General features: G+C 40.7%; 1 pseudogene; it reads left to right on the top strand.

The window, feature by feature from the left end:
- The first annotated feature begins 14,616 nt into the window (after positions 1 to 14,616).
- LOC147708251 (E3 ubiquitin-protein ligase MARCHF5 pseudogene) lies at positions 14,617 to 15,458 on the top strand (annotated as a pseudogene).
- Positions 15,459 to 16,170: the final 712 nt, after the last annotated feature.

The raw sequence follows: 16,170 nt of genomic DNA, 5'->3' as shown, positions 1-16,170 counted from the left end.
CTGTGGTGTAATCATGATATAGCGCCCTGTCAAAAAGTACATAAACCATCAGTCAGTCTATCTGTATTTCAAGTCTAAATGCCTGATAAGCATCTCACAGTAAACAGAGAATCTCACCTGTTATGAGCGTGTTCGCCACGATGTATATAAATATGAAGAATATTCTAAAAGGCAAGAACGAATAGAATTTTAAGTTCTAACATTGCGTCTTATTCGCAAAGTCGAACACGTAACGTTTTCACAAATAAAGCCTCTCACGTTCACAAGTTGTGCGTATTCTGCCAAATAGCAAGGACGGGGGTCCTTCGAGCGTTCTCTAAAAAACAAGCAAGTACATGCGTTTTAAAACTTGCACGAGTGCAGCGTATATCTTAAGAGCTGCAGCGTTTCATCTTTGGACTCACCGATACCGCCGCCTTGTCAAAAGCTCGCCATTCCTTCGTCTCAGGTCGGGAGGAGATACACTTCTGCGTTATCCCCTGACCTATTTATCGTGTGTTTACGGGACCTAAAAGTTTAGACACTAAGAAAGGACTAAGTCAACCCCGGCCAGTTTCTTATTTCAAGAAGTCTTCTGCATAAAAAACTCCAAACTTTAACGCCCTTCGGGCTCAATGATAAATTAGAAAGGAGTTGTTTCTTATAAATAATTATGAACATCATAGCTGGCCAGCGACACACGTGGGAATCGAATACGCTAGAACAACCATATTAGTACACACTATACTATCACATTAAAAGTTAGACACCATATAGAGTGTAGATGGTCACTGAAATTAAGTTCCCTGAATATTGTTTCATTTACAAAAATGTCATATGATTTAATGCTATAATGAATGTGTAATTCAATCATGTTTATGCAAAATGTTTGAGTATATTTATCAAAAAAGCTGAATTTTATGTATAATTATATCGTTTTGTTTATATCACTTTTGTTTGATTACTCAAGTCAAGGTGTGTTTCAGACGCAATTGTGTCTAAAAAGTCGTTGTCAAAAGCAGAAAAGGATAGGTTGGGTTTTGTTCGTATTTCATTCATGTTACCGTCGGATAAAGTTGTATTGAAATAAGAAACTGGCCGGGGTTGACTTAGTCCTTTCTTAGTGTCTAAACTTTTAGGTCCCGTAAACACGCGATAAATAGGTCGGGGGATAACACGGAAGTGTATCTCCTCCCGACCTGAGACGAAGGAATGGCGAGCTTTTGACAAGGCGGCGGTATCGGTGAGTCCAAAGATGAAACGCTGCAGCTCTTAAGATATACGCTGCACTCGTGGAAGTTTTAAAACGCATGTACTTGCTTGTTTTTTAGAGAACGCTCGTAGGACCCCCGTCCTTGCTATTTGGCAGAATACGCACAACTTGTGGAGGTGAGAGGCTTTATTTGTGAAAACGTTATGTGTTCGACTTCGCAAATAAGACGCCATGTTAGAACTTAAAATCTATTTGTTCTTGCCTTTTAGAATATTCTTCATATTTATATACATTGTGGCGAACACGCTCATAACAGGTGAGATTCTCTGTTTACTGTGAGATGCTTATCAGGCATTTAGACTGGAAATACAGATAGACTGACTGATGGTTTATGTACTTTTTGACAGGGTGCTATATCGTGATTACACCACAGTTGCATTAAGCTAAGCAAATTGTGGTCGTGTTTATTTGGTTTTTTGGTCATCTGAGTGACAATTTAAATGGTCATTGTAATTTAGTATTTTTCATGTTTTAGATTCGTCAGAGAGGCTTTTTTTAGGCACTACAGGATTGAATTACGAGGATTTATGACGGTGAGAATAACAGCATGGACATATGGATTAATGGTTCTAATTATATAGGGTGCTTCAGTTTCGTCTCAGTGTGCAGTGAAGATAATAGGTGATGCAATCAGATTGTTATAAAGGATTGAATTCAGATTGATGATTATAAAGTTGGTTTATGCAATTGTAAATAGGCTTTAAAAATACGATTGGCATCGTATAAATTGTTTCCTTCTTCTTCTTCTTTTCCTTTTTTGTACAGGAACCCCTGACGAAGGGACAAGAGAGTCCCGAAATGCATTGAGTGCTCAAGAAATGTGGTTTCTTGTAAAATGGAAGTATAATATGAATTGATGTATATATATAATCATGAACAGTGAATAACACACAGAAAAATATGTTGATTGACATAACATATTAAATGTGATGATGAAAATGATTTAGAAATTGTTTTGATTGTTTGAAAATTATAATTTACGTAGCTGCATGCTGTAGTCCTAGCTGCCAGTTTATGGGGTTAGGCCACCTTCAATATTGTATGCATCAATATTATGTCAGTGAGCCTATTTTTGGCTACATTAATCTTATTTTGTGAACAAGTCTAGTCTTTTCCTTGAATATGCATGGTCGAGGATCTATCCAGTGAGCTGAAGGGGTACCTTCATATTGTGCAGAAGACCACTGTCCATGTCTTAGGTGTGCCAAATAAAATAGTGATGGCAGCAAGCCATGTTTTGTTGTTGTTAACATCTTTCTGAGTCAGTGAGAGTGTGGCATACCGCCCCTCCTTTGTAAAGTCTTCTATGTGAATACCCAGAAACTTGTGCTGAAGGCAGTGAGATTAATTTTAATTCTGTTTTGACTCAAAACATCCTACTTTGTTCTAGTTTTAAGGTCTTCATGCTTAATGAAGGGATTATTCTGCAGAGTGCACACAGGACTGCTGTGTGGCCAGGTCTAGTGTCTGCCAGAGGTAAGTGAACATAACCTGAAGTATGCAATTTCTGCTGGCAGAGCTGAGATTCTGCCTAGTGCCTAGTGCCAAGAGGGATATAGTCTGCCTGACCCTGTAAAAAGAGATACTGTCCAGGAGGATATGTCCAGAGTGTTCCTGATTTTAGGACAACCCAAAAAAAGGCTAAGAGCTAGACTAGGATCGGTCCATACTGCAGAGGATCTCCTGTCTCTCTGTGGTTCCCGGCATGATCAGCAAAAATCTTCCTGCTTTCACTTTTCAGCTGAGACAGGCTTCATTGATTTTGCCATGTGTAGTGGATTGGTCGGGCTGCAATTGCCCCAACTTACTCACCATCCTAGTTCAGAGCTGCAACTATCTTTTTATTGCAGTTCTTTATTGAGAATGTTAAAAAATATCATTACAAAAGAAGGGGAGTCATGCTGCAACTGTCTTGATGTACTCATCAGCAAAGATTGTGTGGAAAATAAAAACAGTCATCATCACAGGAAATGGCTGAAACTGCTGTGATGAGCATCCACAGAGTGGTGCTAGAGCCTGTCCATCAACACAAGATTAACCTGGGTGGCCTTATTCGGGACAGACACTGGGTGGACCAGGCCTCCCGATGGCTACCATTGCACTGCATACGATCACCATGGGCCTCTACCTGTAGTGGTAATGGGCCTGAGTTCACGGTAGAAGAGTGTCACAGATTACAGACTGAATTCCTAACCAACACATCCACCCGGGGTAAGAAATTGAGTATATTGTAATTGCATTTATATAGCTCTTACTACCTCTGACAAGGCATCGAACCTCTGTTTCAGTGACTAGAACGCTACTCCGGAATCCAAAAAGGATTGGTGGGGAATTATTATAGGGAGATATGAAATTAATTTGAGAGGTGGACATGTTAGTCTGTTATTTGTATTGAAAAAGGAAAATGTAGTGATAGAAGATGGAGGGGTTTGACTTTATATTTATATAGCGCTTGCTACCCCTGATAAGGTGTTGAAATGCTTCTTCATTTGGTAGCAATCTACTCCGGACCCAAACAGGATAAGTGAGGAATTAGTATAGGAAAACATGAAATTAATTTGAGTGGTCGACATGTTAGTCTGTTATTTGGATTGAAAAGGATAGTGAAGGGATAGAAGATGGAAAGATATTTTTTTGGGGGGCTCACAGCAGAAGGAGGATATTTTGAAAAGAGTAAAGAAGAGGTGAACCTGGGAAGAGTCAAAAGACTGCAACTTAAGCAAGCCGCCAATCGCCCCAAGAAACTCTTTGAGTTAGTAAAACAACAATCAACTGGAGATACAAATCACTCTGTCTCCATTGTCAGCCCACCGTCTGGTGATACATTTTCGGCTTTCTTCATTGAGAAATCAAGACTCATCTCCAGTGATCTTGCCTCCAAGAAGGCTCTATTGCCAATGTCTGGGTCAACACCACCTCCTGTCATAGAAAAGCCCTATCTCACAAACCTGATCGTCAATAATAAGGCCTCATGGAGCACCTTTACCCCATTTAGTGAAAAAGAGATTCCAACCACTTCAATGACCCATTGCCCCCGATCATTTTCAAAGAGATCAAGAATGCTCTCATCCCCAAGTGGATAAGGATAGTAAATGCTTTTCTATCCCAAGGCACAATATCAGACTGTCTAAAAGCAGCGCAGGCATTATCCATACTAAAAAAACCTACTGCTGAGAAATCTGACCTCAAAAACTTTCCGCCCCATTTCTAACATCCCCACTCTTTCTAAACTGCTTAAAAAATGTGTATAAACCCAACTTTGTGCTCACATGGAGAACTTCCAATTTCTTAACCAACACCAATTAGGCTTTCAGAAGGGACACAGCACAGAATCCGCACTCACGCACATTATGGATGACATACTAAACATACTCGATCAAAATGACTCTTGCCTCCTGATCCTCCTTGATCTTTCCCCTGCATTCGACGCGATTAATCATGACCACCTCCCTTCCTCCCTTCCACTCTGAAGAACAGGATGGGATTCTCGGGTCTGGTGCTACAATGTTTCTCCTCCTTCCTCCACCACTGAACACAAAGAGTTAGGCAAACCATTCCCTCTCCCAGCCCTCTCCAGTACTCATGGGTGTCCCCAAAGGGTCCGCCCTCTCTCCTATCCTTTTCAACCTCTTTTTGGAACCTCTTGCTAACTCTCTAAAAGACATGAATATTCCCTACTATATGTATGCTGATGGCACACAACTTTACCTGACAATCTCATCCCTGGATAACATCATTTCACTCAACTCTACCTTATCGTCTACTCAAAATTGGTTATCTGAGAACCTCCTCCTGCTCAACACAACCAAAACTGAAATTCTTCTCATCTCTCCTCCGAACCACCCCTTCAAGCTAAACCTTTGGTTGACTCACATCACTGCCTTCAATTGCACCCCTCTCATTATAGACTCCGCCAAATCGCTCGGAATCACCCTAGACAAGCACCTGAATATGAAAAATCATATCAGTAAAGTATGTAAGGGAGCTAATCACTTCATGAGGACACAGAATGACTTCAAACAAGCAGTCCAATGATTGGTATTACCGAGGCTGGATTATGGCAGCGCTACACTCTGTGGCCTTCCCAAGTATACCCTGGCTCCATTGAGGTCAGCACTGAACGGTGTGGCCAGACTAGTTACTGGTACCAAACGAAACGAGCACATTTCCCAAGTCCTAAAATCTCTTAAATGGTTGCCTTATGAAGCCTGAATCCAGTTAAAGATTATCGTTCTTGCACAAAAAGCCCTGCACGACAACACCCCCAGGTACCTAGCACAAAAGCTTCAATTATTATGCGACGAGAGATCTTCAAGAAAAACTAACGATTTCCTCTTGAAACCACGTATCACGAATAAAAAGAGAACTTGTCGTCGAGCCTTCTCAGGTGCTGCACCAAAGATCTGGAACTCTCTTCCACCGGACTTGCACAGACTATCATCAATGACTGCTTTCAAACTTGAAGTCAAAAGATTCCTATTGAACACATTTATACCTTAACCTGGCCAATTTGATTAACTCTACATCCTTCTTATCATCCTGTGTTTTTGCTCTCTGCTCCTCTCGGATGTATGATTTACCCTCGTAGCAGCCTGGTATTGACTTGTTTAATTGCATTATTTGCTGTGTACCACCTATCTGTGATTTTTGTGACTATAACTGTTTCGTATCCTTATTTTATATCGTTACTGGAGCTGTATTTTCCTTCTTTTCTTGTTGTGGATCACATGTATGTGATTTTTGGTGACTTCAACTGTTTGGCATTATTTTGTTATCGATACTGGAGCAATACTCTACCTTCATCATTTTGTAAAGCGCTCTGATATCCCTTGGGATCTGGTTTGCGCTATTTAAAACTTTATAAAATAAAATAAAAAAGAAATGGGGTGATGCAAAGTGGGGAAGAGGAGGGAAGAGTCTAGAAGGGTTATTTTGGCAATCATAGCATTAGAATGGGGTTTGGGATGAGTGAGAGAGTGAAGGTAAAGGATAGAGTGGTATAGGGTGAGAAACAGCTGAGAGTCTAGAAAGGGTTATTTTCTGGATCATAATAGTGGAAGGGGGTTTAGGATGAGTGAGAGAGTGTAGGTAGAGGATATATTGCGAGAGGTAAAGGGTGAGATATACAGTAGTGCATTGGAGATGCTGAATTAGAAACAAAGTAATCAATATATTGATACATAAGTACATGGAAGGTATATGTATTCGGAAGGCAATATATGTAGATCTAAGTTGTATTCAATAAACTCAGACTTACAAGTGTTGTTGTATTTAAAGTTAATTTAATTGCCATTTTTTTGTAATTCTATAGTGAACCAATTATAGATAAATAGTTATGATATGATAAAAGATGAATGTATGCAGTCACCTATATACATGTTAAACATAAAATAATATAACCATAAGTAATCTGTACAAGTAGAACTAACGAATATCTATATATTTAAAAACATATTTGTTATACATGTTTATACAAAGCAATACACATATGTAGAAACACATCTATAGTCCAAACAAATGCTTATATACAGAGGAATATGCTGTATATTGATGGTTGAGCATTGTGGTTCTGTGGGGAAGAGCCAACTCTTGAGTAGTCTTCTAAAGATAAGATAGTCATCTGTGGATCTTACGTTTGGGGCTAAAGAGTTCCATATATTGGCTGCTTAAACAGAGAAGGATGTGCCAGAGTCCTCATGCTGCCTGTTTTGCTCCGCCCCTAGATACCTCCGGGTAATTGTTGCGCTTTAGAGATTCTATTTCATTCATTCACTCCACCTATGTTTTTATTCTTGTAAGGTGGGATTTTAGAGCGAGGTGCCAATCTAGAGTGGAGGTTCCTTGGTTGAATGTATTTGGTGATTTTTTTTCCTGATGAAGAGCAATCCTGTTCCGTGTATCGCTTTGTGGGTGATGCAAAGCAGCTTGAATGTGGATCTTCCTGCAACCGTTAACCAATGTAGGGCATTCAAGGCCAGGGAAATGTGGGCTTGTGGCTTGAAATGTAAGAGTAGTCTGGTAGAAGAGTTCTGAATCCTTTGTAGTTTTTCATAGTTGTTGAAGATAATCTGTAGTAGAGGTTGTTCGCGTAATCAAGTTTAGACACAACAAGAGAAATAGTAGCCTGGACCTTGTGTGGAAATCCCAGGTGGGGTAAGATGCGTTGAAGAGTTTTTATAGTAGCGAAAAGTGATCTTGCTAGTGTGTTCACTCGGGCATTCATTGATACTTCGGATTCCATGGTAATTCTGAGGTTTCTTACTTCCTTTGATACTTTAGGTGGTGTTCCCAGGTCATCAGGCCAGGCGGTGAGGGGGTCATAGTTGTTCCTATCACCATACTTGAGTATATCTGATGTTGAAGCATTCAATTTAAGATGGCTCCATGTCATCCACTGATTCACAGGTCTGAGACAATTCAAAATGTGTGAATGTCCATTGTCTTTGGGACTTTACAGTTTAAGAAGTGTTTGTGCGTCATCGGCATAGTTACAGTATGCGAGGTGAAATTGATTGATCAGTGCATGTAATGACTTCATGTAAATGTTGAAAAGCATGGGTGAGATGATAGAGCCTTGAGGAGACCCTGCTTTTGTGAAGTACGGTTTAGACGAGATAGGGGGTATGATTGACATTAGTTCTGTTATGAAGGTAGGATGTGATCCAATTAAGAACAGTCCCCTCTATGCCGCCTTCGTAGAGTCTTTGTATTAGAGTTTCATGGTCAACTGTGTCAAAGGCAGCTCAAAGGTCCAACAGCAGTAGTGCAGCAACCCTGTTCCTGTCAACTGTGTTCTTAAGGTCATCCCAGATAACGAGGGCAGATTCTGTGCCTCTCCCTGGACAAAATCATGTCTGGAAGTATGAAAGTGTGGAGTTATCTTCAATGAATTGTGACATCTGTGAAAATGCTGCTCTTTCAGTTGTCAGGGTTACGTGGGTCCAGGTTTGTTTTCTTTAGTAATGGGCGTATGTATGACTTTTTGAGATCTTCTTTAAATACTCCAGTAGTTAAGGCACTGTTGATGATTCTTCTTACTGGTGTGGCAGTGGAGGTTGTTAGAACAATTGTCGTGAAGGTTTGTGGTGGGCACGGGTCAGAAGGGGTGCTGCATGCTTTGACCAGGTCCATTCATTTATTGTGTGAATTCTGTCGGAGGAATGGAGAGGCTGGGTTAGAGTATTCTTGGATTGTTGTTTTGGAAAAGGGTTGGTGCTGGTGTTTTGTCTTGCTTCAAATATCAGTCAAATGTGTCTGCTTTGGGCTTGTAATGATTTGTCAGGTAGTCTGCGAATTATTGAGTACTGGGATGAGCTCCTTCAGGCAATTTGATTTATAAAATTCTGTGAGAATTTCATAGAATTCTCTATTTGCATATTTAGCATTTTGAATTCTGACTGAATAGTATTTTTATAGCATTTTTTTTATTGCTGACTTGTATAATCTGTTATGCTTCTGTAGGTGAAGTTTGCCTTCATTGGTGTTTGTTTTAAGCTTTGTAGCTTTCTAATTTGCTGTTTTATCTCTTTTATCTCTGTATTTCTCCAAGGTGGTTGTTTTCTTTTGGTCTGTTGTTTCTTTCTCAGTAGTATTACAATATTAAAAGCTTCCTCTAGCCACTCATATAATTTTTTAACAGAATTGATTGTGTCTAGATCTGCAGTGGATGTTAGTTGTGTTTCTAAGTGTTCAAAATTTAGTTTATTCCACGGTCAATAGGTGTATGCATGCAAGTTAGTTTTAGGTGTGTTACTTTGAGTTGTTTTATGTTGAAAGCAAGCAACTGCTGGTCTGACAATGTGACTGGAGTCATTGTTTGAAAGGTAACTAGTTCTGTATTTGCAATAATGACAACTAGGATGTGTCCAGCAATCTGCTGGGGGTTTGTGGACTATTTGATGCAGGTTCAGTGTGTCTAGGCTAGTGGGTTTTTATTTTGGATGGGGCATATTGGGTTTGCCAAACCAAATGTTTAGGTCACCCAGAATGCATAGGTTGGATAGTAGTGTTATAAGGTTTGAAACTGTGTCTAGAAGTGTGTCTGGGACTGTGCATTGCTAGGTGGAGTTCTATAAAGGAGCTGGAGGTTACAGTAGGAAGATAGTGTAGGGTTGCATGTGGTGAAGAGGGTCTCACAGCCTTGTATTGAGACGTTGTCAGCTTTAGTGATATTTAATGTTTGAACATAACAGCTAGGCCACCTCCACTTTTGCCTCCATGATTTTGTGTGATTGTTTGATAGCCTAGAGGAACGGCTTCATGCATGACTGGAGCCATATCATCTCCCAGCCATTATTCAGTTGTTAAGAGTAAGTCATGTTGTGTATAAGTGAGGAGGTTGTAGATCTGATGCATGTTCTTGGAGAGTGATGAAGCATTTACTAGTAGGCTATGCTCTGATGATGGTGTGAATCTGTTTTGTAGAACAGTGAGGAGTAGTTTGTGGGCTTGTAGCTGGTATGTCATCAGTGCTGGTGTTAGCTGTATGAGGATAGCAATAGTGTAGCTGCTTGTATAGTGTTCCTCGTCCGGCAGGCTAAGAAGGCATTTTGAGGAGTGTGTGTGTGTGTAGGTGGTGGAGATAGTGGCTGAGAGCATTTTTTTGAGCTGTGTTGTTTTCGTAGAATAGCCTTTTTGTGTAGTAGACATGGAGATTCAAAGTTGTGAAGATTGGCATGCTGCTTAGTATGTTTGCGTCTGTTTATGGAGGGAGCTGTATGTGTTAGGGGTGGTGGAACCACATGTGGATCATGTTGTAAGGTTCTAAGCTGTCCGATGGATTATAAGTGGCTAAAATAAAGTTGCTGTGCTGATGTATATTTCCTAAGTGTGGGGTAAGAGAGAAAGCCTGGCATTGGAGTTTGTTGATGGTGTGTACTATATGTGTAGTCAGGAAGGTGGGAGTGGGTGTATAATTCTAGTTTGTGACGGAAAGTATTATGAGGTGTGTGCGTGAGATTTTGTTGTGCTGGTGTGTGTGTTATGTTTTGTTTTTGGGGAGTAGTGAAACGAGATGATGTATTTGTTTTCTAAGACAAATTTGTATGTAAAGTACTGTTGGTGAGCGGAGGCTGCAAGGTAAAGGGTTGGTGATGTGTTATGAAAAAGAGTGTATGTGGTGTGTGAGAGGGCAAGGACAAGAGTTAGGAGTGTTTGTTTCAGATTGGATTGCAAAAAGAGGTAAGATGTGTGGTGCATCAGAGAGTAACTGCTGCGTGGTTGTTTTATTGTGCTAAAAAGAAAAGGAGGGTGTTGGATGGAAAGATGGAAGGCTGAGTATAGGTTTATTGGTGACAGAAGGAGGTCTGTTAGGAGTAATTAGGGTAGGCATTGTGTGTCAGAATGGGATATAGTTATGTATGGTATGGATCTGGGTTATGTTTGTGATGAGTGGATTGGTCAGTGGTAGAGCATAGTGTGGTGTTTTGTGTGTGAGAGAAGGTGCAAGTGTGCAGTAGTTGGGGTTAGAAGTGTGTAAAGGTGTGGTTTGTGGGGTTTTGAAGTGGAAGCTGAGACATTGAAGAGTGTTTAGGTTTAGTTTGTATTATGAAATGAAATGGAATGAAATGAAAAATTGCACTTGTATAGCGCATAACTACCCGGAGGCCTCGCAGCGCTGAGAGCATTTAATGGATAGAGTACATTTGCTGTGAGTGTGTTAATCTGGGTTGTGAAATTGAGACAGTCACCGGTAGGTGAACCAGTAGATTCTGAACTACAAAGCCTACAATGCAACAGGTAAATTGATGGAGTCATGGGTAAGTAAAACTAAAAGGTTTTAACTAAAGGATAGCAACTTAACTGTTAGCCCCAATTTCAAATTACTTCACATTTACGGAACGTTCGAACATTTTCGATTCTGCTTCTTTATTTATAAACAACCTGATAATCCCATTATCAATACCCCCTCAGCAGGGGATGCAAAACGCTAGGAGTCCAAGTACCACAAGCTGAGAACTATTGGTATACATTGCTTCAATAAACTTAAAAATACTCTGTTCTCAAAAAGAGAGGCACTGGCCTGAATGTTGAAGTTATTGTGTCTGTTGGTTGATTTGCGAGTTCTGAAACTGTGCCCCAGATGCTGCCTTACTGACAAGCCTATGGGTGCTCACTGTTGCAATCCTTAAACATGGATCTCAGAACACAAGTAGCACATGACCGAAATCCCAAAATTTGTGAACTAATAGCACATGTCAGGCCTGTGGCCCACTGGGCATGATACCATTTAAATGCTTCTGGATATTATTGCATTCCAACATGCAAATCTGTACTTCTGCTTTCCTACAGAATTAAGGACATTTGTTGGCCATGTATTCTTCATTATTTGTTCTTTAGATGAATACCTTCACTAACATGAAGAGTCTTTGACTTTTTTAATTAAGGTTTCATCAAATTTTGCCTTATCTGGAAATTCATGCAAAATGTGGCAGGATCAAGAAAAGGAAGTTGTGCGATAATCTACTTAATATGGCTCTATAATGGATGAATTCTAATATTGGTCATAGGAAATGCTTACCTCATGAAATTAATATCCTTCAATGCAATATGTAAGTGATGAGAATATGTGGTTTTAATTAACTGACCTCTTTTTAATACATTTTAATAATAAGTTTTTAAAATGAGAACATGTTTTTTATATTCCTTTCTTGTAAATAGTTATAGAATGTAAATCAATTAGGATCTGATTTTGTATAACTTATGAATTGATGACTGTGTGAAATTGTATTGTGCCTATGTCTTTTTATGATATTAATTTATCGAAAATAAAGTATTTTGACTGACTGACTGACTGGCAGGGCACAATTGAGGCAGCATGGTGAGCTAAAGAATGATGGTTTAGAATGCTAGCCCGAGTAATTGTCAGTGGTTAGACTTATTGCAAGCATTCCCGCCTTCATCTTTTGCATGCTTGATGTACCTGCCTAAGTGGCAAGGGCATGCCTAGACATGAGTCTCCCTTGCTTTCACTGGAACCAAGCTATAGCCAACTGATGAGCCCTAATCAGGGTGTAACTGGTGGGTCTTTCATGTTCCCATTCAGGAAGGATCTGGCTTGGCAATTCTGGCTACACTGTTCCCATTGGAGCAAGGTCAAGACTGATTTGCATATGGCTGATTTCATACTGAGGTGGTGTGGAGATCAAAAGAACGATTGGTTGTAATGCTATCCAAAGTGATGGCCAGTGGTAGACTTATTGCAAGCATCCCTGCTATCACCTATCATGTGTTTGCAAAAATATTATTCTGACCGATCTCCTCTAACTCGTTCAGGTCCTATAACCTGTCTGTGTTGCTTAGTACTCCTTGGTTACCATCTGACTTTGCCATACTTTTGTTTTTTATGGGGCAACCATTCTGACCTCATTTTTGTATGTCTGATCCTTCCTTGTGTCCAACAGCATATTTGGTTGTGGGGGAGATTCTACCCATTTATAAGTACCTCTTAAAATCCCTTATCTGTTAAAATCCTAACTTCGCCAAATCAACTATTTATGCCTCCATAACGTCTGGGCCATATTATCATAAGGGGACACTGCTCAGGTGTGCGTTGTGGCAAACCTCTAATAAGTCCAGCAAGTGATACCCTTTTACCATCAAAGCACCTCCTCTAGGGCAACTGCAAACACGTGCCTGCCTAGGCACCAGCGCATTACTGAATGACGGAGCTGCTGCTTAAAGCAGCCATTCCATATTTCCCTATGAAGGTGACACTCAGCCTGCACATTTAAGAGGGACAGAGATCCCTCTGCAGATCCTTCCGTGGGTGGGTACAGTGAGTGACTACACCAATCTGCAAGTTATTCTTTTCGGATCTATGGGACCCACTTTACCTCCTTCAGAGGGCTGACTTCAGAGCACACTGACTGTGCAACACTTTCTTGTGGCACAAAGTAAGCATTATATGGCACTGACACAAAGGCAAACTGTTTCACACACTTGCATGGGGCCATATCTCCAAACAAAAGTGGAAACACTATTAAAATAAGGCTGTCTGTAATGGGGTCCCTTATGTTCGGCTACTTGGGCTATCGAGGTCACAATATCTTCAAGTACTTTAATCTGAACATTCATCTTTGTAGTATACCTGCCATGGCTATAGCTATCCCTGCTTCAGTACTGACATACCAGAAAACGAAATACTGCTCTTATTCTTGTCCTAAACTATGCCACCACTTTATTTTGTATTAGTGATAGTTGTGTAAAGGGTTGAGTAGACGTAACCGATATTTCCAACATATGGTTAGTTGAACTACTCAATGTAAAGTGTGGTGAGTTAGATAGTGCTATAATGTTGATTGTTACATGGAGATAAACCTCCATGATCTCCAGTCCCTTTTCGTTTTCTTGCATTCAGATCAGCATGTCATCAGCGTGCTTTTTGTGCTGTAACTCCACATTTGCATGTCCAGTAATGAAGAGTAATAGGTACAAATCTTGTGAGGTCCGCCAGTCACTTCGGTGGGTGTATCAACCATCCTCACAAGACGGTTTCCCTGATGCTTATTAGTGCAATGGGCGACAGTGCAAATTGAGAACCATATTCATCATTATTTCACTCAATGCAAAGCAAGACAATTTCTTGTGCTGTGCTGCGTGGAATGGAAGGAATGAACCATATCTATCAGGATATTGTGCCCGTCTCCTCTTTCCCTGAGCTGGTGCATAAACTGCTGCCTAGTGCCATCGCAGGCACCCTTGCATCATAGAGCATGGGTGTTTGTGTTACAGGCAGAAATGTTTTTGTACAGGAAGTGACACCTTCCTGCACAAATACAATCCTCTAAGACTGTTGCCTCCTTCTACATGTGCCACTCAGCCACCCTTGTTACTTCTTAGACAATCCTTATTAAGAATTTTTATCATTCAGCCAAGACGGCTCTCTTGGGCATCCTGGGTGGTGGAGAAATGTTCAGGCATTTATTTTTATAACAATGAGTTTGGCACATGTTATTATTAAAATATAATGAACACTAAGTCATGCGCCAAATGTTTTAGGCTTGAATGTAATTTTGTTTCTGGAAAGTATACAAAACAAAATCTTGGGGACTGGAACATATATGATAAATGTATTGAGATTTACGTAATAAACAGGTTGGTCTCTGCTATACCTCACAGAAGGAGCAGGCGAAGCCAGAGCCCTTTGCGGGGGCCACTGCTCTCCGAGGCAGTAGGTGATAGCAGCCTTTGTAACGTCTTCAGGAAGCTGAGACCAGGCGGGAGGACGTCAACCGGGGTGCCATTTCCCGGGACCTGTTGGCTGCGAGGGTGTAAGGACCAGGAAGGCTACGCAGAGGCCTGTAGTGGGCAGTGAAGTGCGTGCCCCCAGCTGGCCTCCACCGGAGCCTCGGCGAGACTGGGCCATGTTGGACCAGACCACCAGCGTCTCCCTGCCACAGATAGAAGTTGCTGGGTATGTTTTGCTACTGATGAAGATGACCGGACAGCAGAGTGGGTGAGACCTTGCAGGTGCAGAGGATCTACTAAATGGGTTAACCAGGCCTGCCTACAACCTTGGGTGGATGAAAAACAGAGAGGAAACAGTACTGCCCGCGTTGCATGCCCTCAGTGCAATGCAGAATATTTAATAGTATTTCCAAAGTTGGGGCCAGTAGTTTATGTCTTGGATCTTGAAGACCGGTTAATATCCAAGGCTTGTCCTTTTGCTGCAGCTGGAATAATGGTAGGATCCATATACTGGACAGCTGTCACATATGGGGCAGTGACTGTGATGCAGGTTGTAGGTCATAAAGAAGGTATTGATGTCATGGAAAGAGCTAATCCGTTATTCCTTTTGATCGGTCTGCCTACAATACCAGTGATGTTGATCTTGGGAAAGATGATTCGTTGGGAGGATTATGTACTAAGATTGTGGCGGAAATACTCAAATAAATTACAGATTTTGAACAGTATATTTCCAGGCATTGGATGTCCTGTTCCTCGCATACCCGCTGAAGCCAACCCTCTTTCTGATCATGTCTTCGCTACTCGCATTTTATGTGGTGCTCTCCTCTTTCCTACAATTGCCACTATAGTTGGTAAATTGATGTTCAGCAGTGTTAATTCAAACCTACAAAGGACAATCTTGGGTGGGATAGCTTTTTTTGCCACTAAAGGAGCTTTCAAGGTGTACTTCAAACAGCAGCAGTATTTGTGCCAAGCTCACCGCAAAATTTTAAAATACTCCGAACAAGAAGAGGTATAGACGTAATTACCATTTCCTTTACAGTCTGCGACCTGATTCCACTCAACTGAACTGAATCTATTGCTCATGCATAGTCCAGCGGTGGGGATTTGTGTGATGCTCCTGATTCCAGTTTTTTACAAACGTAATAAAGCACTTTCGTATGACTGGATAAAACTTCAGTAATCACTGAACCCAAGAATATGGTATAGCTGTGTTTTTTTATGCATCCCCTGCCGGCAGTCATGAACAGTTTAAATAGCATGGAACATGATTTTTTTCCCTCCTGGATATGTGATTGTGTTAAGAAAAACAAATGTTCGTAGTTTTTAGGCATACACGGACTGCTCCTTTCGACTGCCTTTTGTAAATTTACTACAGGCACAATATTTTCATATGTAGAAGAAGATCGGATGGATCCTGTGGAAACAGTGAGGGGCTTTTTAAAATATATTTTAATTATTTTTTTTTGTAAAAAGGTGTGCCAAGTTAATGTGTTCGACAAATGTGCTGTTGTGACCTTTAGATATAGTCCATGGAGGTGAGCTTTCTCATAATGAATGAATAGTTAGTATAGTGGCCACCACAACTGAATTCTAAATGTAAGTTCACACTGTGACAGGGAATTTACATAGCTGGACGTTCTGTCACATAGAAGACACAGCAAGCAAAAAATGTCTTCCTGTACGAAGTTCAGTACTGTTATTTTGCAGTCATTTATTCCCACTGACAA

This window comes from Lissotriton vulgaris, chromosome 6 (genome assembly GCF_964263255.1).
Source record: "Lissotriton vulgaris chromosome 6, aLisVul1.2, whole genome shotgun sequence".
NCBI lineage: Eukaryota > Metazoa > Chordata > Amphibia > Caudata > Salamandridae > Lissotriton > Lissotriton vulgaris.
The sequence above is the reverse complement of the archived record's forward strand: the minus strand, read 5'-3'. Positions and strand labels throughout refer to the sequence as shown.